The 26,368-nt window shown below is 38.0% G+C and overlaps 1 protein-coding gene across 2 annotated transcripts in view; it reads left to right on the forward strand.

Annotated features, from left to right (window-relative positions):
• The window catches only part of YES1 (YES proto-oncogene 1, Src family tyrosine kinase), a 49,986-nt gene that overhangs the window by 1,095 nt on the left and 22,523 nt on the right, over positions 1-26,368 (forward strand). The window contains exon 1 of one of the 2 annotated variants that reach the window (XM_005418279.3): positions 17,602-17,671. The exons of the other annotated variant lie outside the window; for it this stretch is intronic. The gene's annotated coding sequence lies outside the window, so the exon portion shown is untranslated. Of the gene's footprint in view, positions 1-17,601; positions 17,672-26,368 lie in introns of those variants that run through there. 2 annotated transcript variants of the gene reach the window in all.

A 26,368-nucleotide genomic window follows, 5' to 3' on the forward strand; every position in this document is an offset into this window, starting at 1 on the left:
GCCGCCCGGGCTGGTGCTCGGTGTGAGCCGCTCCCGGCTCCGCTCCCGGCGCGGGGACGGAGGATGTAAAAGAGCAAAATTCAGGAGTCGCCTGTAGGTTGGCCTGCGTGGTTTTATATTCTATTAATTTTTCTTCTCCCCCGCCCCACTGTTCTGGTTTAAATCCCATTATCGAACCTGGAACATGACCGCTGTATGTTTCTGAGTCATTAATTTAAATGTTCAATCATCACACTTCATCAAGGCTTGTCTTTCTTACAATTAAAAAAAAAATATGTTGGACACACACAGGCCCCTATTCCTGCGGAGTCTGCACATAACTTTCTGCTCTCTGTGGACCCACAGGCTTGATGTGCTTAAAAGTTGTGTGCTCAGACCAAGGGCTAGTGTGACTTCTCCAGTATTCAGTATTACAAATATGTGAAGTTTATGATATGGTTATTTATTATGTTAATATACGGGCTACTACGTGTCATGTATGCATGTGATTATGATCGTCTTGGCAGTGGGAAAACTAGGACAGAAATACTTCTGAAGCTTATGTTGTAAAGGTATATTCAGATGTACCTGCTGGATTTAACCCTAGGCAGAGGCCAGTCATTAATTAAAAATTAGGTATTTGGATTTACTTTAAGTGGCAGAATGTTCCAAAACCAGTTTTGAAGCTTGGAGTGTGTTGACAGGGAAAGTGTATTGGTTTTCACTTAATATAACTCATAGATAGCTGAATGATATTTCAGGCAAATTTTGCAAATGAAATTGATCTTAAGTCGGGAGCCAGATATGATAGTTTATTTCAGAGTATTTTTTTTTTCCTTTTTGGAAAGTAAGCGTTGAAGAGGGATAGAATTGTCTTGTCAGTTTCCTTTGCAGTACCTCTGTTTGTAGGTATAGTTCACCCATAACCATGTTTTTGTTGGCTTCATAGACATAAGAACATTTCCTTTCCAAACAACAAAACCTCGCACTTCCACTCTTATTTCTGATGCGTATCTGTAAATTTAGTTATAGGAGGGTCCTACTGTGCATAAGCATAGAGTGGAGGCTCTGTGTGTGTTCTGCACAGCCAGGGTGTTGTGGTTAATTTTGGGACAAGGTAGCATCTGTGATGGCAACAGGGACAGCAGCATGGGCACTGTGCTTCTGCTGAATTTCGAAGAAAAAGATCCTGTGGTACCAAGTGTGACAGTAGTTAGTAACAGCAATTGCCAGTAATTAATTATTCCACGTGCTTTATTAGCTTTATTTCTTTAACAGATGCAGCTCAAATAGAGCTATAATCTCTGTGTGCCTTCAGTCCCTCTAATAACTCTTTTGGCCGTTAGAAGTTTTCAAATAAATTTGGCAGCAGAGGTCTCCCAGGTGAGCAGTTTCTACAAAATTTCTGGAAGTAAGGAAGCCAGGTAGAACAGCGCATTTAACCTGCACACCAGAGAGTTCACAGCAACACTTACCTCAAGCTGGAAATTGCTGCAGGAAATGGGACCTTCCTGGTTTTGCTGCTTGCAGAGCTACTGGTCCAGTTTTCAATAGTTATTTAATAACTGAACCCCCATGCCATTCTATCTGGAACGAGACTGGTGAGCCCAAGGTAGCTTTAATCTGTATTTTGCATTACCGTGAGAGATTTTCAAGGAAATGCTTGTTACTCAACAACAGTTCGTTGCGTACAAAACAAATGAGTGGAACTCAAAGTATACTTAAATTGCATTATTAAACTGCATTATTTTGAAATAGCTGGAAAAATACTTAATACATTTTTGGTGTGCTGCATACTGTGTAATGGAATTATTGAAAAACTTCACATTATAGGGGTTTTTATCAATACTCATGCGACAGAGCAGAGAACTGTTCTTCTGCACCAAAGAAATGCTCTTTATTTTGAGCTTTGTGCACTTATGCAGCTCCTGAAGAATGAAATTGTTACTCAGTTCAGTCTGATAAATCATGGCTGTCATGTGACAGCGATGCAAAAGTCTGCAGTGTGGCACATATCAGATTATGTGGTCAAAGTTTACTTTATGAACAAACTGCCTTAATGGTTTTACTTTTCCATGTGCGCTACCTGTGGACAAAAGCTGTACATTTTCAATAGATAATTCCTTGTATTCAAAACATTAGTTAAAAGAAATATGTTCTTTCATTCATATTCCCTACTTGCATCCAACTGTTTTGCCACGTAGTTTTATCACAGTTTGAGTAAGGTACCTTGATGTTAATTTAAAAATTGGTGTCCGTACTAACATAAAAATGACTTTAGGAAGGTGTCCTTATTCTGCTGTGTCGCATCAAGCAGCCTTTTTCAGGTAGGACATGTTCTGTGCATACATACACAGCCTGTGGTTTCTCTGAAGTCCTCCTGAAAGGTTTCAGGCTTCTGGTGCTGAAAGTCCTGTGCCTGTGGATGGAACATATTGATCCATGAGGGAGAACTGCAGTTTCTTTAACTACTGTAACAGAATGGGTTAGTTTTGGTCTTGGAGGAGCCACCTCCAAATACAAGTAGGTAACTCTAGTCTCAGGATTTATTTCATTTCTGTTCTCCTTGAGACTGTAGGAGGCTGTTTTATAGTGATGGATTTTATGATGTGATAATCACTATTTTTTATATTTTTTTTAAATACTAGCTGCTTTACAATTGCCATATGGGAACTTCTTTCAATCGCTACAGTCCCTGGCTGCATTCACACCAATGATTAGAGCTGTAGGGTTCCAGATTGTATTACCAATTGCCAGGTATGGAAGGTAAACCTGGATAACTTCCATGTGTACGCTTAGTTTAGTAGAGAAAATGTAATACTGAAAAAATGCTGTCAACTAACTGTAGGATAAGTTTAATTTTAGCTTATAAGAGGTCGTTCTTACTGCCTTTTGCATTTCTGGGTATTTATCCTTGATGGTGCCAGTGCATCAAAACAGAAACTGGCACCAAAGTTATCGAAATGAGTGGGACTGCACCCTTAGGTAAAGTTAACACACATGGCTGATTGCAGGATCAGAGATCAACATAATAGTAACTTTAATGCTAGAAATTGAGTAAGTAAACACTCTTACTTATGCATGAGTTTTGTTCCTTTTAAACACGTATTCTTTGAAAATGTAAAGGGTAGCTGGAAAAAGGATAGGAAGCACTCTCAGTTGTCATTTTGGATAGGTACGGCGTAGAGCACTGGGTTTCATGCTGTGTCCTGTAAGTCAGTGGACCAAAGCCATGCACAGCTGGAATCAAGCCCTCAAGCTGGACTTCTAGCTAGCCCTGGCTTGTATCCCAGCCCCAGAGCTCAGTGGGGCTACTGCTGTAGAGATCATCACTAACTGCATTTGAGGCTGTGTTGACTGTTGTGGCCAAGACTGGGGTTTTGTTTCGATTTTTCTTGACTGTAGTATTAGGTAATGTTATAGAGCATGGTTGGAGAATGCTGAGGACGTAAAACCTCAGACTGGAATAATTTGTATTTTAGCTTCTTGAACACTGTTAGATGTTGAGTAGGGAATTGGTTAACTTTTTTTGTTAACCTGGCTGTGTTTTATCTTTGTATTTTTAGAAGGCAAATGCTTTTATAGTAGTGTTACATGAGACTTTAATAAGTAACAATATTGACTGCACCTATGTCTTAAATGTTTATGTAAATTTTGAATTCTAATGGTGATACCGAACATAAAATAATTTGTCTTTCAACTTGTCACTTCAGGGAGATGAAAAACTTCTACGGCTTAAAATGTTTCTGTGGTTTTCTTCACACCAGAGGTCTAGAGAACTCTGGGAAAAATAAATGATTCTTCAGAAGTGATGAACCCTTTTAGTTGAAATTTTAGAGTTATCTAGACCAGGTTTACAAGAATTAATAACTTTGTTTAATTCCATTGACACTGAAGTTGAGTAAACACACCCACATAAGTAAATCTTTATAGATCAGGGCCTTTAAACATTGTTTTAGAGGAACTTTCAGGAGAATTTTGTGGCATTAATCACACATTTTTGCTTCGTGTTGGAGGAGTTTGATTTAGTAGGGTTAAGTTCCTTTGCACATGCCCAAAGCATTCTGTAGTGTTGCAAAACTGAGACAGTAGTAGTGTTTTATTCATGACGTGAATTATGGAGTATAAATGCAGTCAGGCCTCAGGTATGCTTCCCAGGACTGACAGCCCCTGTAGAAAAGAAGGGTTGGAGTGGAGGATGGTGTTCATGTTCCAAATGTTTGCCCATAGTTCAGGCAAACATTTTGATATTGCATGCAAACTTCAGAAATAAAATAAAGTATCTTGGCTAAAGATTTTGATATTTCAACCCTATCTAATGGCCTCACAGTTGTAAGAAAAGGCAGTGCTTGTGCAAGGTATTTGAAGAGTAATTAGAGGGTGCTATGGATCTCTTGTGTATTGCAATTGTATAGCATTATAACTGTTTTGGCAGTCAGCCAGGAAAGGGAGACTTAAAACAAATTAATAGTGAACAATCCAGTTTTAATAAGTTATTTTAAGTGTGGTTAGATAACAGCATTAATATTTATGCTTGAAGTGTGACAGAGAAAAAACAGGTCTCAGTTGTTATGTGTATCTTCTTGCTTTTCAAGAACATTTTATTGGAAACTAATATCATGACTGACACTTGTAACCACAGAACTCTTCCTGTTTCTGGTTGATTTTTACCAGCTCAGCCTGTTCAACATAAATACTTTATTTTGCCAGTAATCGTACCCCAAAGTCCAGAAGCTAAAAGACTGCACCAAGGACCCCATGACCACAGGCTTTCCTAATTCTTAGGCTCCCTTCCTGAGCATCCAGTATTGCCCAGCATTTCAGATGGTGGAGGCCCATGGTGAACCTCTGGTATGACTCAGAGGTCTTTGGGCTTGATGGGCTTTTGGTCTAATTCATAAAAACTGGCCTTTCGATAGGCTTCACTTAACATGTGCCTCACAGATGAACAATGCTTTTAAGGTTTTTAAAGTATGCTTCACTGAAAAATGAATATAGAATTAACGTCTAGAAAATATTCTTGTTTTCAAAGTGCACATTTATATGAAACTAGCATTTGTTTGCCAAACTTAGGAAAGAAAACATTATCAAAACTGAGGTTGAGGGAGGAAATTTAAAAATATATATGAAAGTTCTGTATTTCATCGTAAAGTGTTAAAAACAAATCACCACGATTAGTCATCTTTTTAGTGCTCTTGTACCTCCTTTCTTTGCCTTGATTTTGATCTGTTTTTCTGGAGGTCTGCAGTTTACATTACTGATTCTCAAACTGAGGTCTTCAGAAGAATATTAACAGAAAAAATTACTTACATTATGTAGTGATTCAGTTAGAAGTTGATCAGACTTAGTCTGTGCAAAACACAGAGTTAAATGTGACATGTATGTCTGAAATTTGTATAAAACAGGGGTCTCCAAACATCTTAAAAAATTACAGATCTGCACCAAACCTAGTAGCAAAGTTCACATTTTAAAAATCTGTAGAGTCACGGCATTTATATTCATGTGAAAACTAAGCAAGGGTGAGATGAAATGGGAGGAAAGCTTATGGTGATAAAAACAAGTGGTTTGTGTTCTTCTTCTTGTACCTTGAGCTGAAAACAACATGCCAGTGGAACATTTTGCAACTTGTGGTGTTTTGTTGATCCCTGGTATTTAATGTTTGTGACCAGCTCCAATTGCGGTAGTTCAGTTGAAACTCTCCACATTTCCTTAGAGGTGTGAACTTGTAATGATGCTCTGATGAGGCTGTGAACATAGTTAGTGATGCGTGTTATGGGCTCATAGATAATCTGTCCTAATAGAAAATCCTGCAAGACTTCAGTGACAGGTGAATGTGAAAATACAGATTTTTGTCTTCTTTTCTCCTAATGCAAATTTATGCAAGGCTTAAATAAGTTTTGCAAGGCAAAGACCATTCTCTGCTCTGTGTGAAGACTAGCCCAGGTGAGTTGTGTATCTTTCTTAAAAGAAGGCTCTCCCTGACTGAATGGGGACGGAAGACTTGTACTTTTCTTGATTGTTTGAGGATTTTTATCTAAATCTGAACAAAGCTTCTCTTTGATGCACATGTTCTTTAGCTGAAGCCTACTGAAAGAGGAGTTGTAAATCAGACCAGGAGTTGTTGTAAATCAGACCTCTATCTAGGCAAAATCTGTTGTCTTGATTTTTCTTTTTTTTTTCAATCCACTTCATTCAGGATAAATTCTTAATGTCTCAAGTAAAAGTTCTTGGAAGTTTAGTTAGAGGCTAATTTTCAGAATGGGTTCTTTGAGCAACAGATGGTACTTCTTATTCTGCCTGTTCAAAATAAAAAGTATTCAGGTTTTTTCCAACAGCAATGTTTTAAAACGCGAGTGTGCTCTCTGGCTTCTGAGACATGTGATATGTGGGATTTTTGCCAAAGTATTTTCTTTGGTTTTGTTTTTTTGGGATTCTCCTTGTCATATATTTTAGAGTATCAGTTGCATTATAGAATGACAAAGCCCTTAAAGCAAAGAGAGGATGGGCTTGTTTAGCTGATACTGGTGTTAAATATTTGTTTAATGGGTGATTAAAGGTTATAATAGCATTGGCCACATCAGCTCATCCATACCTAACTGAAAAACATTCACTGGAGGGAGAAAAAGGGTATATTAGTCTCACTGTAGACAGCCATGTTGAATTCTTTTTTCATAGTAAAGTTAAATATTCTGTTCAGGAGCACTTAGAGCATAGAGCAAAATACTATTCCTTTTGAAAACAATTACCCCTGAAGAAAAGGAAAAGCAAGGATAATTCCTGAGATGTTACTACTAGTCAGTTGGGGAAATTTTCTTGAGTAATATTTCTTTTCTCAAGCCTGAGAAGTAGGCATTGTATTAACATTCTGTAGTTGGTGGGAAAAGAAGGGTTATGTATATTTATTTGGTGGGGTTTAAGGGGTGTTTTTAAGGGGTGTTTTTTGGCTTTTGTTGTTGTTTTTCTGTGGTTCTGAGTGAGAGAGCAAAATGGAAGTACAAAATTTTCAACTTCAGATCACACAAAAATTAAATGCGAACTGTATATGGCTAGGAAGCAATAGTAATATGAGTACCCTTTTTTTACTTTCAAGTACAATTCTGTACTGTATTTTAAGCACAACTACACACTTAAAACACAATTCATAAATCATAGTGATTGAGGCTATTTAAAGTGATAAGCTTTCAAAATATCTTGCTGAATAATTGCACATTATGTAATTTGCTAAAGATATCAATCTTTTTCATTTTAGGAATTATTTCTTATCTTGTATGCTGTAGAAATCGTAGAACTGATTGATTCAGGCTATCATGATGTACGTAAAATGAGACAAGTGTTAGTTTATAGATGAAAAATTATTTCCCTGGAAACGTTTGACTTGTTCATGCATAGTAGGTGTATTTAAATATTCTGGAATTCATTTGCATTGGTTATGAAATCTAGGGCTCTTTGATTACCTCCCCTTCCCTTTCACTTAGGTCTGACATATCATCAGAATACTATTTAAATCTGGTGCATACATGGTGAAGTCATAGCCAAGTTAATATGTGACTTACATTAACAAGCACAACACCTTTGTTTTCTATGGTTATTTTAAATTACTATTTTACCTCAGATTTACACTAGGGCTTCTTCGTTCTTTTCCCAAAGAAAGTGGTTGAGCCTTACTAGTCAGTAAAATATATTGACTCTCCATATTAGGTTTACACTAATCCTGTTAGCTTTTTGCCAGGGGCATGGGTTCTCTGTGTGTATATTTAATGTAATAGTAAAGTGTCTTAACAATTCTCTTAAGCTATATACATAATTATTTAAGCAATCACACTGCAATTTCTATGCAAGACGTTTTTATTTCTTCCTAGTGTGTGTTCAGTGGCATTTGAATGGAAGTTCTGATTGAAACTCATATGAATAACCAGTGTTACGTTTTAAAGTACAGATTAATGTGTTGCTTCCTAGATAAGGATATAGAGGGCAATAATTCTAGTGCAAACCACATTTTGCTTTAAATCTGCTAGATTTATTTACAAAAGAGAATATTAGCTTTAGTTTGTGAATAATTTTTGGTCACTTCATCCTCTAAGGCATTAGAATACATAGATCCCATACTTCCAAGTTTTTATTTTCTTTGAAAATAGAAGCAAATCTCTCCTCTGTCAGTTAAACTTGTCTTCCCTAAATGTGTCTAAGATTCTAGTGAACCAGTATCTAGATAACATTGAGGGGTGGAATATTCTTTACACTTGCAACAGCTTATGTTACTTTATATATTTGGGTATTCAAATTCTGATTTCAGGTGGTTATGTATTAGCTCTGCAAGTTTGGTGATTTAAATTTGTTTAAAGTTTTGGTCGCTAGCAACATAGTTTGAGAATGTTTTAAAACTCAGTATAGGTTTTCCTAAATGTAAACCTTTGTCTTTCTAGAAATTTCAGTTAAAAAAAAATTTTCTCCACATTAAATATTTAAAAAATGCCATCAGAAGGGTAACTTACTTACTATTATATATGACATGTAGTCCGTCTGTGTATGGCTTAATTTGGCTCCATATGTCTGTTGTGCTCTATTTTTACTGTTATACAAATAGAAGTAAACATTGTTTGCTACATTATGTGCAGTACAGTGTAGCCAGGTAACCAGGTAATTTATGTGATGGAATCCAATCATATTTAGGCCAACAGAGTAAGGTGCAAAAACTTCTGAGCCTGTTGATTTATCACAGCATAAGAAGTTCTTGAGGAAACTCTGATTGCTCTGATGGAAAATTGAAAAGTTTGTTAGTGTTACTGCTGCAGGATTTCTCCAGCTTGGAAACCATGCCGTTAAACTGTTGCTTCTCTTAAAATTCCTAGATTTGATGGATTTTTACTTTTCCCTTGAGTTCCCCTGAAACTGAAAGCCAAAGCAGATGCAGATAGTACAGTTTTACAGTCAGAATATCTGAATGGGATCATTCTCTTTAAAAACATTGCCATGTAAAATAACTTCTCACATGCTTTAAACTGAAATGGAAATTAGATTTTTTTGATTTTTTAAAAGGTTTGTTTTAGGATTGTTTGTTTGTTTGTCTGGGGCATTTTTTGGCTAATTAGGAACTGGAAAATCTGAACCTGTTTTTATTCACAGATGTTTTAGCGTTGCTATTCTAGGATGTGATCCTTTTTCACACTGAAGTCAAGTGCAAAATTCCCCTTGACTTCAGGGAGAGCTGGATTAGCTGTACACAAAAGAACTAAATCATCCTCTGGGATAAGTGGAGGCAACTCTATTGAAGTAGACTTCATTACAGTATAAAATGAAGACAAAAAAATGTTGCCTGCCTTAACAGGCAGTGAAATTGGATCTGTTAGCTCAAACAGCTAGGTTAATTTAGCAGTTGAACCAAAGATTTTAGCCCTTTTTCAATTAGACTGTCGTTATATTACTTCACTGCATGAGCAGTGAATAACATATGTCACTTAATCTTGTGATATTTTACAATATACAAATATTTTACAGAAATTAGAATCTCTTTATGAACCTTTTTTTGTGGCATAAGAATTATCACTTGGTAAATGTTAAGCAAACTTTTAAGGAGTTTATCCTCAAATAGATGAAAGGAATCTATTTCAATTGCTGTTTAAATCTAGGCTTTATATGACAATTTGTGTGAGGTTTGGGGTGCCTTGTTTGTATTTTCAGCCTCAGGCTGGCATCTTGAGTGTCTTTATGTAGTCTTGCTGAGGTGAGAAGCAGGTAATTCATTTACACCAAAAATTGAACTGGATGTTATCTCATGTGTTTGCTGGTGGTGTCTGGAGTAATCCCATTGAGTTCCACAGAAGACAGTAGTGCCTTTGGCATCTTCCACTAATGCTTTACACAACAGTATCTGTTTTCTGTACGCTAATGGTGAAGAAATAATATTTGACAAATGAACTCAAATGTAGTGATTACTTATGTAATAACTTTTATATTTCTTGTAAAATGTATCATTTGCACTCTTGCATATCAAGTTTTTCTTCTGGTGCTTCTGGTATCTGTTGGAATCAGGAATTAATTCAACTGTCTGTGATGATTATGACCTGAGTAATTTCTGTATGGGTTTCTTGTACTTCCTCTTTGAAATTTCACAAGGGGAAGGGGGATGGGAGTATTGTAATCTCCTTAGAATAATTTGAGAATGAGCCCTTAAATGCTGCTCAGCATTTCTTTATTAACATTTCAGAGGTTAATAAAATCCACTCCCTAGGAAGCTTCACAGGGCTCTTTGCTGTTTAGTATACATAGCTCTGAAAAAAAGTCCTCCTCAAATAACTGTTGCTGCAATATTTGACTGGTGTTAAGGGGTTAAGTAGTAAACTTAAGCTCTCTGAAACACTTGAAATGCTAAATTTACAAAACAAGACACGAGAACTGTTTTAAGATTAGTCATAGTTAGGAAGCTTATTGAAGCACCGGCATCTTCCTGGATACATCCTGTACTTTTGTGTCTTCAGCATGCTTCATCTATTCACAGTCCTGACTGCTTTTGGTTTTTAGAAACTCTTGCTGCAACTTCTTTGTGACTGAGATGCATTGTCAATCAGTCCAATCCTCCCCATGCCAGCCAACTGCCCCCTTAATGCAGCAATTCACTTGGATGAATAGTGCTCATACTTTAAGGAGACAATTGTCTACCAGAGAGAGAGTGCCAAGCTGATTTAACTTGGTATGGGTGTGAAAGAGTTTTTAAATGGGTGCTGTCAACTAGCATTGGCCCAGAGCACTAGCTGCTTGAAAATTGTAATAATTGTTATAATCTGATTTTACATCAAAATTAGTTCAAAATATTTTAGTCAATCCCTGAGCTGCAGAGAGCATTAATACCCCAGAAGTGGTTGTCAGACAGTCGTCCGAGGTCTGTCAGAACTGTAGCAGACGTGTCCTGGCTGAATGTACAATACAGCTTTTAAAATGGGCTCCTTCTTGGCAGTACATCACTAAATTGGTGAAAGAATACAGGATTTATGTTGTAATCTGCTCTTCCAGTTCCATTTAATGCCACAGCGTGTGTTTGAAACACTTAGTTGGGTGTATAATACAGTGTAAAACCACAACTGTAGCCTGTCATTACTGTCGTGCCTACAGAGCTGAGCTACCATTTAGCCAAGCCAGCTGCTTGGATTATCTATTACCTGGAATTGTGTGAAAGTGGGTAGAATTTATGAAAATTGCATCACTTCTTTGCTGACTAAAATTTTTTATGCATTTTTAGTTTTAGTGCAGGCTGAAAGAATGCATACCTTCTAGGTACACCATCACTTGAGTGCAGAGGGTTTAGTGCTGTGCTTGATAGTGTAAGGATGGACCTTTCCTAAGCATAATTTGGGCCCTGATAATTCTTTACTGCACTTCTGAAGGGAAGAGAGAGGGTGAAAAAAATAAGAAAAAACCATGTGGAGAAGATGCTTCCTGAAATTCCTCATGTTTCTTTTTCAGGGAGGCCAGGAAATCTGAGAAAATAAGTTATTTCTGTCAAGAGCCTGACAAAATGTGGTTATTATTCTAAATGTGTAGAAAGGATGCTGTTAACAAAATACTCAGTTTAAAGGAGAGAAAATTTCTTAGGGGCATGGCAGCGAGTAGTGAGTATATTTGGGGGCAGGGAGGAGGGTGTTTTCCTTGCTTCTCTGAGGTCATTAGGCCATTACAGCTGCAACAACATTGCTACTAGCTTACATACATTTGTGGAGAAAAAAGAAGCATTGTTGTTTCAGTGCCTGGCTGGAATAATAGTTTGTTAAGCAGTGCTGCGAGATTGTTAGTTGTTTTAGGGACATCTCCATTAGTAGATGTGCCACTATTAGTAAGCGTATTGTAGACATCAAAAGAAAAAAACCAAAACAGAAGCTTAGATTGGAGAAGATGAAGAACAGGAGCTAGAATAATTTTCACATATGAAAGACAGGATGTTGATTTGGATCCGTCAGCATAGCATGGAGAAAAAATCATGTTTAACCACCTTGTGTGATAAGATTGGCTGGGTAGATGAGAGAAGAGCAGTGAACATTGTTTATCTTGTCTTCAGTGAGGCTTACATCATTGTCTCCCGTAGCATCCAATGGGCTCAAAGGGTTGGCATCAGTGGCACAACGTCACAAGTGGCTCAAGAGCTGGTGACCGGTCACTAGCAGTGTGCCCTAGGGCTCAGTACCAGGGACAAGTCTGTTTAACACCTTTGCTGTGGGACCTGGGGGTCCCACAGAGGTGCAACCTCACCAAGCTTGCAGGGGGAACTGATAGACCAAAGAGGGTTGTGCTGATATCCAGAGGGACGTTGACACAGGAATTGTCTGATGGGAGGTTCCAGAAATTCAGTAAAGGGAAATTCAGTGATCCTGGGGAAGAACAACTGCAGGCTCCAGTATGTGGTAGGGTCCAATCAGCTGAGAAGAAAGTGCAGAAAATTACTGGGGGTCCTGATGCGAAAGATTTGTGTGAGCCATCAGTGTGCACTTGCAACAAAGAAGGCCCAGAAGTGTTCTGGATACATTAGGAAAAGTTACCAGCAGATCAAGGTGGTGATCCTTTCCCCCTGCTCACCGCTGGTAAGGCCATGCTTCAAGTGCTTCTGGGCTTCCCTGTACCAGAGAGACATGGACATATTGGAGAGAGTCCAACAAAGGGCCACTAAGATGACTAAGGGTCTGGAGAATTTCTCTTATGAGGAGAAGCTGAGAAAGCTAGGATTACTCAGCCTGGAGAAAACAATGCTCAGGGGCACCCTATGTGTGTAAATAACCTAATGGGGTGGAATAAAGAGGATAGAGTCAGGCTGATCTCCCTAGTTTCCACTGATAGTGGATGAAGTAATGGGCACAAACTGTAATACAGGAAATTCCATTTAAATATCAGAAAAAAGAGAGGTTTTTTTATGTTGAGGGTGATAGATTGCTGGAACAGGTGGTCCAAAAAATGTTTTGGATTCTCCATCCTTGGCAATAACTCAAAACCCAGCTGGACACAGCCCTGAGCAACTTGCTGTCATTGACATGCTTTGAGCAGGGGGTCTGGGGTAGGCATCCTCCAGATGTCCCTTCCAGTTTCAGCTGTTCTCTGATTTTCATTAAATTATTTAAGAGGGCCAAACTGATGAGTGAGGCAGTTGAAATGAAACTAAATACAGGTGTTGAAAGGCAGAATATTTTTGTTTGTATTCACAGACAAGTTTGTTTGTTTGTCTGTTTGTTCCTCCCAGCTTTTTTACAACAGCTTGGGAAGAGGAGAGAAAACTCTTTGCAACTGTGTTCTCTTGGGTGTCTTAGCTTTCTATTAATATCAAGGCTGTGTATGGCTTTATTGTCAGCTGTGTCCTCTCACTCCTGCAGCAGCAGCAGTGAGGCTACTGTTAGCTTTCCTGCTGCCCAGAACACTGAGCACCACCAGAGGCTTTAAGATAAGGAAAAGTGTTCATCTCATAGCTGGAAAGATGTTTCTCAACATCTGTAATTAGGGCAATTTTTTTTCTTCTTCATAATGTAAAAACATAGGATGTGAACACTATGCTTGCCCCAATGGTCTTTTTACCAATCTTTATGGTGTTTTTAAGTTTTATTTTCTCCTTACATTTGATTTAAACATACTGAATTGATTCATCCATGCTGCTCTTCTGTTGGTATTAGAGCTACAAGCTTCTATTAGACTGATGCAAAATACAGAAGTGAAGAAGGAGATGAAACAGTTGCATATGGATTTAAACACACTGTTGTGTGTAACTGTAACATCCTGCCAGTAGAAATACGGTCACAATGAACCTAGCATTTGATCTTGCACCACAGAAAAGCACTTCATCCGTTTGTAAGACGGATTTTCAACTCTTTGTCTTTGGATATGTGAGTTAAAAGAGATGAAAGTTGGCACTATATTGAAGAAAATTTGCATGAATGAAAACCTGAAACTTAAATGGCGCTTAAAAACTTTGTGTTGTAAAACTTCAACTTCACACAAAATTGGTGAGTGTAAAAATACTTGTGTATGTTGTTTTAATCCTTATCTCAAGTTGCCTGCTTCTTGGTTGTAATTTCCACAGAAGTTCTCAGATCCAGAAAGATGTTAAAAGTTTTACTTCTCTTTAAATGCTGTGTCATTTGCAAATGAATAAGTGTGTCTTCACAAGCTCATTTGCGTTTTCTGGTAATTAGGACAGCTATTGCATAGTTGAATGGTCACTGCTGCACAGGACCATATATTTATGGAACTATTATTTACAGACTGGAAAGATGAGAGTGACTTTTTGATGCAATTAAATGTTTGTAGTATTAGTGTTACTGTAAATTTTTATCATGTACTGATCTTCCTAAAGATAATGCTTAAACCTTCTCTTGAAAAAATGAAAACCATTTCCATGTATTTAGGAACAGTGCCTGCTTTGCACTTTAGAAGTACAGCTTTCCAAACAGCAAGCAAGCAAGGATCATTGTACTGTAGACAGTAAGCAACAAATGCAACACCTAGGTGAGATATAAATCCGTGTGTGTGTGATCTGTAGTGTCCTAATCTGTATGTGACACTATTTTTAAAAAAGGCTTCAGGACAGATCTGGGCAACTACAGATTACTAAGCCTGACATCTGTTCCAAGTATATCAGTAAAAATAATAATAATGAAACTAACATGGATAAACATGATGTATTGCGGAAGAGTTAGAAGCCTGCTGTGAAGGGATGTCATGTTTTGCAAACTCGCTGGAGGTTTTTTGAAGGCAAGTACATGAATAAGTAAGATCTGACAGAAGTGGTTCCCTTGGATGTCCAACAAGCATTTGACAAGGACCACCACCAAAGAATTTTGAAGAAATCAAACAGTCACAGGATAGGGGGAAAGGATTTTATGTGGTTAAATTAATGACTGAAATATAAGAGAAGGGTTGGAATAAATAGAGTAGAGAGGGGCCCCAGGTAATAATTCTCCAGGGTTATGTTAATGGGGCATGTTCAAGTTAATAAGGTGTATAGAAGAAAAGTGAGCTCACAGACTTCACTGATGGGTAGCAGATGCAAAGGCAGACCCTAGCATTACGCAGGGACCTGACATTGCTCAGCAACCAGACATTAAAATGGGAGATGAAATTTCTCATAAATTGCTTCATGTGTTCTATTTGGAGGTGGGGAAGAACAAGTTTGCCTTCTCATCTAAAAAAATGACTTCAAAGCTGACTATTGCCACTAGAAATGGTTAGGAAGGAAAGGAAGAATAATGATTATAACTTCTAAGAAATTAAATCATCTTATGCAGTTTTCCCCTGCTTACACCTATCCCTGTCATTGCTGTAAAAAGAACATAGTTGAAGTTTCAAGGAAGAGAAAATCTGAAATATGGGACAATTTCTGTAAGAGGAGCAGCATGAATTTCTTAAGGTGGAAAAGGCGACCAAAACTGGTGTGACAGCATCCTGTTGAGTGTTCAGCAGCTAATAGGACAAAAATAGGGGGTGTTTATTCAATGTCTTGTTTTAGTGCACGCATGCTAAGAGGTATCTAATGAAAATAGCAGCTACGAATTGAAAACAGACAAAAGGAGGTGGTTCCCAACAGAACATGTAATTAAGCTATAGAATTTCTTGCCTCAGGAATTTAAGGAGTCTAAACATTACATCACTGTAGAGGGAAACTGCTGTTTCGTGGAAGATTCATCAATTACCTACCTATTCTTGTTCAGGAAATCCTGCTTCTGCAAACCATTGGGGGATTAAAGAATATTCTTGGGAAACACTGCTGTGTATTTACTGTATTCTTGCATGCTCCACTCTTGGCTGCTGTTAGTGAGAGGCTATTTGAATAGACATGGACCTCTGGATCTTACTTAGTATAGCCATTACTTTGCTTCAAAGCCTGCCCCTTTTTTATTTTTATTTCTGTTATTAGTTTTCCAGAATCCTTTCTAACAGTAATACTCAAACTTTGGCCCACAGTGGGGTGCTGAGATATTTAAGGAGGGTTTTTAGGCCACTGGTTACATATTCTTTTCTTTGTGAGACCTTGTGCGTGCAACCAAAATATAAAATCTCCAAAATATAAAATCTGATCATGTTCAGACCAGGGATAGGACTGCAGGTACGTGTCAGTCAATGGCTTAATTTCATAAGACTTTATCCTCTTACTGGTGCATAGAACATTTTGGTCGTGTAATGGATGTTCTAAGGAAGAGGTGGTTTTGAGTGTGTATAGGTCGAACAAATGCATAGCCTGGGCTGACTGTAGGCAGATTATTTCTGCTCTCCCTTCTGACTCTGTTGCAGTGATTTTGTATTGCACTTCCTCCTCCAGACATGCTTATCGGTAAAAATATACTTCTCTGTGTCTCTCATGACTATTGAAATAATCAAGAGATCTTGCTACTTGTAAATTAAGAAGTAATACTGTGTTGGATGGCAATATTCCATTTGAGGATCTTCACACTCTTTGAAACAAGAGACTGCTATTTAGTACAGCTGCCCTGTTCCTTTTGTGAAGGTGGCAGCTCTGCAAATAACTGGTTTTAACTGTTTGGTTCAATCATAATGGATTATTTTGATTTAGTAGTATACTTTACTATGTAGCTGATTATTTTTTAGTTTCTGCTTTCTGTAAAAACGTTTTTGAATTTTAGGTTGAGGTTAAGGAGTTAGTAGACTTCATGAAATATTTTCATCCAGTTACACATCATTATCTGAAGATATGGATTTCCTGATAGCTTCCCTTATATAGTTGCCTTATTTTAAAATAATTATTTTATATTCAGCAGATATCAAGATTTGTACAAAGATGTCAGAAACATGTGTAGTTTTATTTGAAAGGTGTGATTATTTTTCCATGAACAAACTCCTATCTGTTGTGCAGGGGGAAAATAATGGGTGCTAATATTTACACACAACTTAAGCTAATTCCAGTAGCTAATTTGTGGCAGTGCTGCTTCTCACCCTGTTGAAGGACAACTTTTCTAGCCTGATTTTTTGAGACTGTGGAAGGAGATGACCATTAGGCATGCCCTGCCACTTAAACTTGTGCATTAGCTGTCAGGAGACAGGTTGGTTAACACCAGCTTTGGCTGCCTATACATGAGCTGGTTCTGTAGGCTCCCGTTATAGTCAGTGGAGAGAAATAAGCACTTTCACTGCATGATTCATCTCACCCCCAGATGGATGTCTAAATTTGGAAGATGAATTCCACCTGAAGTCCATTACCAAATATAAATGTCATTAGTTTAAACTAGGGAATTATTTTTAAAGGACACTAGCTTGACTGGCACAACAATTGAGTAGAAGTCTTTTTTTTCTTACATGAATTGTGTTTCAGAGGTTTAAAATCAGCACTCTGAAGCCTGTTTCATATTTTGTGTTGTTTGGACATGCTCTGCCTTTACAGCAGATTTGAAAGTTACAAGTCAGTTATATTCACATTCCTTAATTTCTAAGTATCTAACTCTCCCAGGCTGTCTGACTCTTCCTGACAACTGATATGATTGCTAGTGTAAGGAGATGACAACAGAGTTATGTGCCCTGCTCTTCTCATTATGCTAGTCCCTGTTGTCAGAAACATGTCTTTCTGCTCATAACTTTCTGCTAAATGTTAGGAATTTAAGAAAAAAAAATCCAGTCCTTAAAATCATTGCTCCTCTACAGGAACCTGTGTCTCTACAGTGGTTATACACTAAGTTTGTATGAAGTGATCCAGACTTCAAATTTTCAGGAGGAAAAGGTAGGCAGTGTAAATACCTTTTTTGTTTCTGTTTGTCTGGAACAGACACTTGGTATGACTGGTATTCTTTTAAAATACTTTTCATGCTGTGCCATGCTCACACACACAGAAATCACCCCCCCTCCCCCCCATTCATTTTTCCTGTTTATACATCTTGATTCCTTTCCTGTCATGGGCAATCTCCTAGTCCTTTTTTTTTTTCCTTTCGGAAATGCTGCTTTTTGTGTCATGATTTGTGGCAACTTTTTCCTCATGATCACACTGATCAAGTCCTGCCATAAGATTCTATCCTAATACTTGAATCAAATATAAAGAATTATTACAATCCCATTGCTATTGTACCACTTTTATTTTCCTATACCATTTACTGTTCTTACGTCCAGTTATATATCAAGGATGATAGAATTCTGTCATGTCAGTTGGGCTTGAGGATTTTTTTGCATTGGAATGAGATTTTTTGCATTGAAATTTTTTAGTTCCTACATCAGCCTGAAGGTTCTAGAAAAGTAGCTTTGGGTTGAAAAATCACTCACAAGAACACTTGGGGTTATGTATATAATAGAAAAGTGTATCCTTTGAACATCTTACTCCACCAGATACAACCATGGTGGGGAGAGGAGTTCCTCACTAGGAGCTTAGAGGAAATCAGTGGCTGAAAAATTGGATCCAAAAGGTTATTGATGCTCCTAACTGGGAGAACTGGATGTTGTACAGATATTGCTTGGGCTCCTTACTTGCACTGACAAGGATGTAAAGCAGTTCTCAACTCTCTGAACAAAAATAGCAAAAGTCAGAAGTAGTAGCTATGTCAAGCTATGGAAAGATATGAAGGCAGGTAAAACAGATCACCAGCCCTTAGCACTAGCAGAGAATTTATCAAGTGGAAATTGCCAGGCACTTTTAGAAAAAAGTATCCCCTCAAAGAGGGGACATAAAAAAGCCAATTAGTCTCTACCAGTTGGAAGTGGCTGGGTAATTCTTTCCATTCCTAGCCTGGCAATTTAATGCTGGGTATTGTATGAGCAGAAAATGCAAACCTGTCAGTTTGTGTGATAAGGAGCAATTGCTGAACTCTCCATTGGATGTTGAATAGGACTTTGCTTGGGGACAGCATCCCTTCTTCCTGTTGAGTACAGCCAGTACTTGGTAGAAATATGAAGTGCTACCTACTGCTCCCCTGTAGACTGTTGCAAAAGGGTTACTCCCTTCTGTGTATTTCTCCTTTCTTCTTACTGTGTAGTTGGGGTTTAGTGTTCTATTGTGTCTATCTTACCTTAGACCAGTCACCAATGAACTGTGTCACTCCTTTGGTGGCTGCAGGTCCAGGTATTTGCCTCTAATTCTGCTCAGGCTCAGAGTTATCCCTCTTAGTACTACTCTTTGTGAATAGCAGTAGATTCTGGCCAGCAGTCCACAGATTGTTCCAAACAGCTGGACCCGTTTTTCAGCAGATCCCTTTTGTGGTTAGTCCAAAAGACAGTGTTCAAAAATATGCAAAATTAATTCTTTAGACTAACCTGTGGAATGATAGTATTGCATTGCTTCCTGCTCGAAAGATGACATTTAGAAGTATTAAGTTTATAAAGCTGGTAAGGACTTAAGGAAATTTGGAAGTTTAGGAGCTTAGCAAGGAAATCCCATTTCTGCTGGATAAGGATGACACATAAGTTTCTCTCAGATACATTATTTTTCTTCAACTTATGAGAAGTGAGAAATGCAAGTTTTTGCACATCTGTAAACCATCAGTATAATAAGAATTAAAACACTGAAATAAGTAAGAAAGCTACATAAAATATGTCTCCCCCACCTTCCAGAAGAGACATGGTACAATGGGAAGACTTTTTCCTTTTTCTTGTTTTATGGTGACATGATAAAATTATTATATAAGTTATTATATTTTATTATAATAAAAATCTAAGCATTTTAAATGCTTATATTTTTATTTTGTTTCCAATAAATACTTGGGTTTATTGAAATTTTCAGTCAGACATTCAAATCTGCAGCGAAGTGGTTTTCATTTAAGCTGTTTTAATCATGCTGCTTATTTTTGAAGATCAGCAGTTCTGTCATTGAAATATCTCTATCAGGCAACATTAGTTCTTTTTGAATAGTGTAAATTTGTTGTTTCCTTGTTACTCATGACTGAGATCATTCTGACCTGTGACCAAAATTTTAAAAACTCATGCAAGTTACTGAGGAGTAAGTTGTTTGGCGTGCATGCTTCTGCTAAATCCCTAACAACTTCCTTCCACCCTTCAATTTAACATTTAATTGAAATGGAAATTGTCCTTCCTTCTGGCAGTACTTCTAGAGTCAAAAGAATATTGCTAAAAGCCCTGCTTACTGGTTATGAACAAGAAAATTTGTTACTAAACACCAGTAAATTAGCCTAAAGAGAATTCTTAAACATACTTTGTTTACTTCTGAAAACAAGGTACTAGAGTGCTTGAGAATACAAAATGGCCAAGGCTTTACTTTACCTATTTAGAAAAACATTGCCCAAACTGGTGAATAAAAACTGAAGGGTATCTTTGTGGTGTGGTGTACCCTTTTGGAAATTAACAGTATTTACTTACATGAAATATGTAAAAACTATTTCCTGTTGGTCTGAGATTATCAGTGGTTTGTTTCTCTTTTAAAGATAACTTTCAGCCCTCTAGTTGTTGTTCCAGCATCTCTTCTCTCCTTTACTCACCCTTCTCTTCTCTATTACTGTTTTATTTGGTGTCCTGTACCATGGCTAAAACTTACCAAAGTTATCTGTTGTGTTCGTTTTGCTCATCTTCAGGGAGTAGTGACTGATGATGTGTGTTATGTGTTGTTGGCCAGTTCATGCTTGGAACATATATTAGAGGGAACTATGTCAGAGGGAAGGCCCACTGACTAATATGGAAAACCTTTTAAAAAGGGAAACAAAACTGATGTCATCTCTAAAATATCATTGGAAGACTTCAACATTGTTTTTGAGCTGTGTGTTGATAAAGCTTCGCATCACAGGAAATACTAAGATAGTTTCACTCCATCAAATAAGAACACCCTCAGGAAAAGCCTGTCTTTGACATCTTTTACAGAAATGCTTTTATGAACTGTGTTTAAAGCCCTTTCAGTGGTTTTAAATGGTAAAGTGGAGAGGTGAGTGGAAACAAAAGCAAACAGAGAATGGGAAGGAAACACTATGTGGTTCCACGTTACATGCCGTCATTGCAGGCTTGGTATGCTTGGTGCAAGTCTCTCTAATTGCTAGACTGGAGCTGGAAAGGGTTGACTATTTTGATCCCTTAAGCAAATGAAACATGAATGTAAGGGAAGGTAATATCCTAGTTTTAGAAAGCAAAGAATGAATTTTTTTTTTTCAGTAGCAAGTTAATGAAATCACTAGTTGAAGTGCCCGCATTTGGAACAAAACTTTTCTGCTGGGGACACAGGATACACCTACTTTGCAGGAACCAGCCCTTGTTTAGGACAAGTGGCTGTAACCTACAAGTAAGCCAGTCTTGCTTACAAAGACAGGAAGAATGTGAGTGCTTTCCTGTGATGTGGCATGCTGAGGTGCAGCAGATATGTCTTTGTCCTGCAGAAGCAGATGAACTTGGAAGGTAGAACTGCTGCATAGCTGAGCTTCATGCACATTGCAAAACACAGTGTCAGGTGCTTGCAGGGCAGATGATGAACAAGGCAATGCAATATTGGAGATAATCGTAAGAAACTCTGGATAGAGTAGTGGTGAGACTCTTACTGTGTCCTTTCGTCTCCCTTCAGATGAGTGATAGACTTTTGATTTTTTTTTTCCAAATTTGTCTTGCAGCTCCAGGATTAGACTTATCTGGATTAACTGAGAGTCATGTCTGTTTAATACAGAAAAATTATTATTTACTTTCAGCAAGAAGGATGTGCACCATGCCTTCAGGATATGGAAAATTCTGTTCAAGAGCAGTGCTGAAAAAGACCTAAGAATCATAATGCTGCTGTAAAAATAAATACTAAAGATCTCAAATGGGCCCAGGGAGCATCATGATTTTCCACAAAGTCAAGTGCAAGGTCCTGCTCCCGGATCAGGGAAATCCCCAGTAGCAATACAGACTAGAGGAGGAATTAACTGAAAGCAGCCTTGCAAAGAAAAAGATAAATGGTGGATGAAAAATTAGGCATGAGGTGACCATGTCCTGGGCAGCATCAGAAGTGTGGCCAGTAGGTCAAGGGAGGTGATTCTGCCCCTCTGCTCTGGTGAGACCCCACTTGGGGTGCTGTGTCCTGCTCTGGGGCCCTGACCATAAGAACAGTGTAGAAGCGTTAGAGCAGGTCCGGAGGAGACCACAAAGATGAGCAAGGGGCTGGGGCATGAGGGCAGGCTGAGAGAGTTTGGATTGTTCAGTCTGGAGAGGAAGTGGCTCCAGGAAGAGTTATTGTGGACTTTCAATATATAAATGGAGCGTGTTAGAAGCACAGAGAAAGATTTTTACCAGGGCCTGTAGTGACAGATCAAGAGATAGCAGTTTTAAACTAAAAGACCATAGCTTGGTATCACATAATAGTGAGAAATATTTCAGGATGAGGGTGATGAGACCCTGTAGCAAATCACTCAGAGTTGTTGTGGATGCCCCATTACTGCTGTGGATGCTCCATCCCCAGCCAGGTTGCATGGGGTCCTGCTCAATGTGAAAGATTGCTCAGGGTCATGTGGGCTGGAACTAGATGATCTTAGAAGATCCTTCCCAATCCAAAACATTCTGTGATTATATGTAAGAAGGATTAAGGAGTATCCCCTACCTTGAATGCCATGTCTGTTCCTAGTGATCACTGTAAATGGGAGTTTCTGAAAAAGCTAAGGGATCTTGGAGGTGATTTGAACAGGTGATTGAGTGACTGAAGAGCCACTTGATGGACTGGAGCCTAGTGGGACTACATGAGTCTTGTCAATGGGAAGTTTTAAGCGAGCTGTGATCTTTATTACACTGGAAACAGGAACAGGGTAGCGGTAGGGCTCCAAGGCAAAGGTGTTTTCTGGATGTTGCCATTAAATTCAGATGGGATGTGAGGCATGTACTTTTAGTGGTTACTGTGCTCAAAATGTAGGACTTGCCCAGACTGCAGGTGAGCTTTCCATAACAGTCATTTCAAATGAGTTTGGGCATGTGTGTACATTCAGGACCATAAAAGGAAAAATTAATTTAGGGCAGCCCTATGGCCTCTATTGTGCAAGATGCCTGACTAGCTAATTAAGATAATTTCTCCTGGTCTTCTTGCCTATGAACACTATTATAGCTGTCAGTAGAGAAACAATAGAACAGCACTAATGATAGCTATTAGGGTAATAACTCTTGTTTAAAAATCACCCAGCTCTTTTCATAAGGGTGTTATTTAGCAGATGTCATCCTTTTTGTTTGTTTGTTTCATTTTGAATTTCTTTACAATTTAATTGTACTTCTCCCTTTTTTTTAATGTGCAAAGGGAAAACGCTATTGATTAATGAAGAACAATGTACATGTGTATTTGTAATTGTTTATACATACTTTCACTTTTTGTTTTAGTCCAAAGGTTGATATTTTCCAGCTGTCTTCTTGAAATCTTTGCTGTTGTTCAGCAGAGAGCTAAATGAAGGAGGTCTGGGTGTATGGTCCTTGAATAAATGAGCTGCAACATTTTGTCAGTAATTTGACTTAATAATTGGACTTAAATACTTTATTTACTGATTTTTCTTAATGTGGTAATCATGTCAAGTATATTAGGATAAAACAGCATTGAGAATAAAGGAGAATCTGCATTCAGCTTAGGGTGATGTTTGGCAAAGAGTACATGGGAAATTCATATCTGCAAAGCATGAATGTGCAAGTGTAAAGTACAGTGTATCAAACACACAGCAAATAAATAATGTCTTAAGTTCCATGAGGTTTCTTATCAGTGACCATGTGCTATAATTTGGATTGATATAATATTATAGGGTTCTTTCATTGGTTTATCTCTTTAAGTTGCTGCAACTGTTCCTTTCCTTTATATTTCTAAGTTGACTAATGAAGTTGCAAGAGGATTCTTGCTGATATTGAATTCCTCTGTCATCTTAAAGTATGCCCAGCTGACAAGATGAAAATTATTCATAAGAATTTCAGTGTCTTTGAGTTTCTGGGAGCTTGCAAATGTTGTCATCCCTTTTTCATATGTAGTTCATAGCTGAACTTTGAAAGAAATTGCTTCTTAAATTATCTTTTCAGAACAAAAATGCAATTTGTTCTTTTACCATCTAAGTTTTATGTTGGTTTTTCTGTAAGGCAGATGTCCCTTGGGAACATGTTTTGCATGCTTCATGCTGTGAGACCCAGAAAGCCAATGTTAGTTTAATTTAGTAAACAAAAGTTAAAAGTGGCTTTTTTAACAACTTTTTTATACTTTCCTTTTAATATACTTAGATGGAATGTCGGAAAATTGATTGAAAATGGTCTATGATACCAGGCATAGGTATCATAGGTTTGTTGTTTTCCAAATAAAATTCAATGAAAACAAAATTTATAAATTGATTCCAGCATCCTGTCTGAAATATCCTGGATATCTTTGACAAGGTATGACATGCCTTAAAATCTGAAACAATCTTTTGACCACGCTTTTTAAACACACCCAACTTTTAGCTTTTAAGATACTTATAATTATTTGCATGTTAATAAAAATAGCCATTGCACTATTAAAAAAAACCCAGCAGAATTGTTCTTTTCTGCATTTATTTATTGACTATCTACTTAAATGTTCAAGACAATACAGCAGCAGTAATATTGTCTAGACAATATATTGGTTGTTTTGTCTCTAGTATCATCTGTTGTCAGAGAAAATGTCTTTGTGTGGTAAGGGCTTGAAATTGTATGGCTAGACATTGTAACTCTAAATTTTAAAAATGGTCTCATGTATATGTATTATGTATTTCATCACGTAAAACTGCTTTTGCAATTCTGATACACTAGTTAGTCTCTCCCTTGTGATCTTGATTGTTGGAATAAAGAAAATTAATCCACCAGTGTTAGGTATTTTGCATCGTCTGCCTTTTCATCCTTCCTGAAAGTGAAAAATACGTTGACTTCACTCAAAATTCAGTATACATCCCGAAAACAAACTTTCTTCATGTAGAAGCTCTATTTGGCAGTTGGTAGGGGTTTTAAAAATTCATTTTAACTATTAAACTTTGCCATATTTTCTCTGCTCTGCTTTGGAAGTTAGAAACAGCTCCCTCTTGATGTCAGTCAGGTACCCCAGTGAGGCTCTGTGCCTGCTGCAGGTGGCTTTGGGGTGTTGGGTGCTTTTCCGTTTGCTTGGGGTTTTTTCCCATCCAGTAACTTCTTTCTTTTTGCTTTCCATTGTCTGGCACACAAGGTAGGCAGCTTCCAGCTGAAGTGGAGATTGTTTCTGTGGGCAGCTGGAAGACAAGGAGGTTGATGGTTGATGGGAATGTGCTTTTTCTGGTGTTGAGCAGTTTGGATGAGGCAGCCTTGTGCTGGTGTGTCAGACTAGAAGTCAGGCTGCTACAGTTGCTCTTGCAAGATCTTAGTCCTGGCCCTGGCTGTGACACTCACCCCCTGTGGGTTTTCCTGAGCCTTGTCTAGATCAGAATGTTTCTGATGTTTAAGTCAGTGTCAGTATAGTGACAACTACTTCTGTTTTCTTGGGTAAAATTATTCTGACTTAAACCAGTAAGCATTAAACAATTCAAGTGAAGACATACTAGAATGCAAATCCTGTGCAGATGTTGCATCAACAAATTCATAAGCTGCAACGTAGCTGTTGGAGTTTTCTTCAGGTAGCTGAGTCTTTGAGTGGAATTTCTGAGCCACAGGTTGGTGGAGGTCAGAGCAGTCTGCCCTCATCCTGCTTGTCTCATGTTCCAAGGCATCCCCTGCTGATGGCTCTTTTTATAAAGAGACAAGCCTTATTTTATGTCACAGTCCAGACCCACAGTGAAGGGTAGAACTCCTGCTTAGAGGCAAAGGCCACTATTGAAGACAGAATAATAAGCTAGGTCTTCTTTGACTAGAAGTGTGTTAAAAATTACAGTAGGCTTGCTTTCTTCTTCCTCTAGTCTGTCATTCTTGGCCACTTCCTAGTCTAATTGGAAGCATCACGTTTTCTTGTATATAACAGCTGGTCGAAGAAAACCTACTACCCTAGATAGTGTAGGTGAAACTCTGACTATAAATAAGCACAAATTTCTGAATATGAATGTTTTGCAGAGCCAGCTGTGTATCATCCATGACATGGTCTCCAGTATGCTCTTGGAGCCTTTGCCTGTCTCTAAATTGAAAGACACGTTAGAGGGACACAAATCTATACCTCTACAGATTCAGCTGTCCAGGTACACAGTGAGTGGGTGGAGATCCCTTTTGACCCAGATAAAAGGAAGAATGTAACAGATAAAAAAAGAGAGAGTGTTCACATCTCTCCTAACTTTGCCTCACTGATAACCCTTAATTCCACTTTTGTTTTTAGAAGTTTTCTTTGCCATAGTCAATTTTTCTTTGCCATAGTCAACTTTGCAACCTAGCATCCAGGGGGACCTTGCAGTTGGATTGCTAGGGCCTGTTGTGCGCTGGTGTGAGGATTGTATTGCCTGCTGGGGCAGTTCCATCTCCTACTTGTGAGTTCCAACAAGGACAGTAAGTGTTTCTTCAATAGAGAAGCCTTTGTTTGGGACTATCCAAATTGGAGGACTGCAAATCCTTAGAC

The sequence above is a fragment of the Geospiza fortis genome, unplaced genomic scaffold (genome assembly GCF_000277835.1).
Source record: "Geospiza fortis unplaced genomic scaffold, GeoFor_1.0 scaffold53, whole genome shotgun sequence".
In the NCBI taxonomy this organism is placed as follows: domain Eukaryota; kingdom Metazoa; phylum Chordata; class Aves; order Passeriformes; family Thraupidae; genus Geospiza; species Geospiza fortis.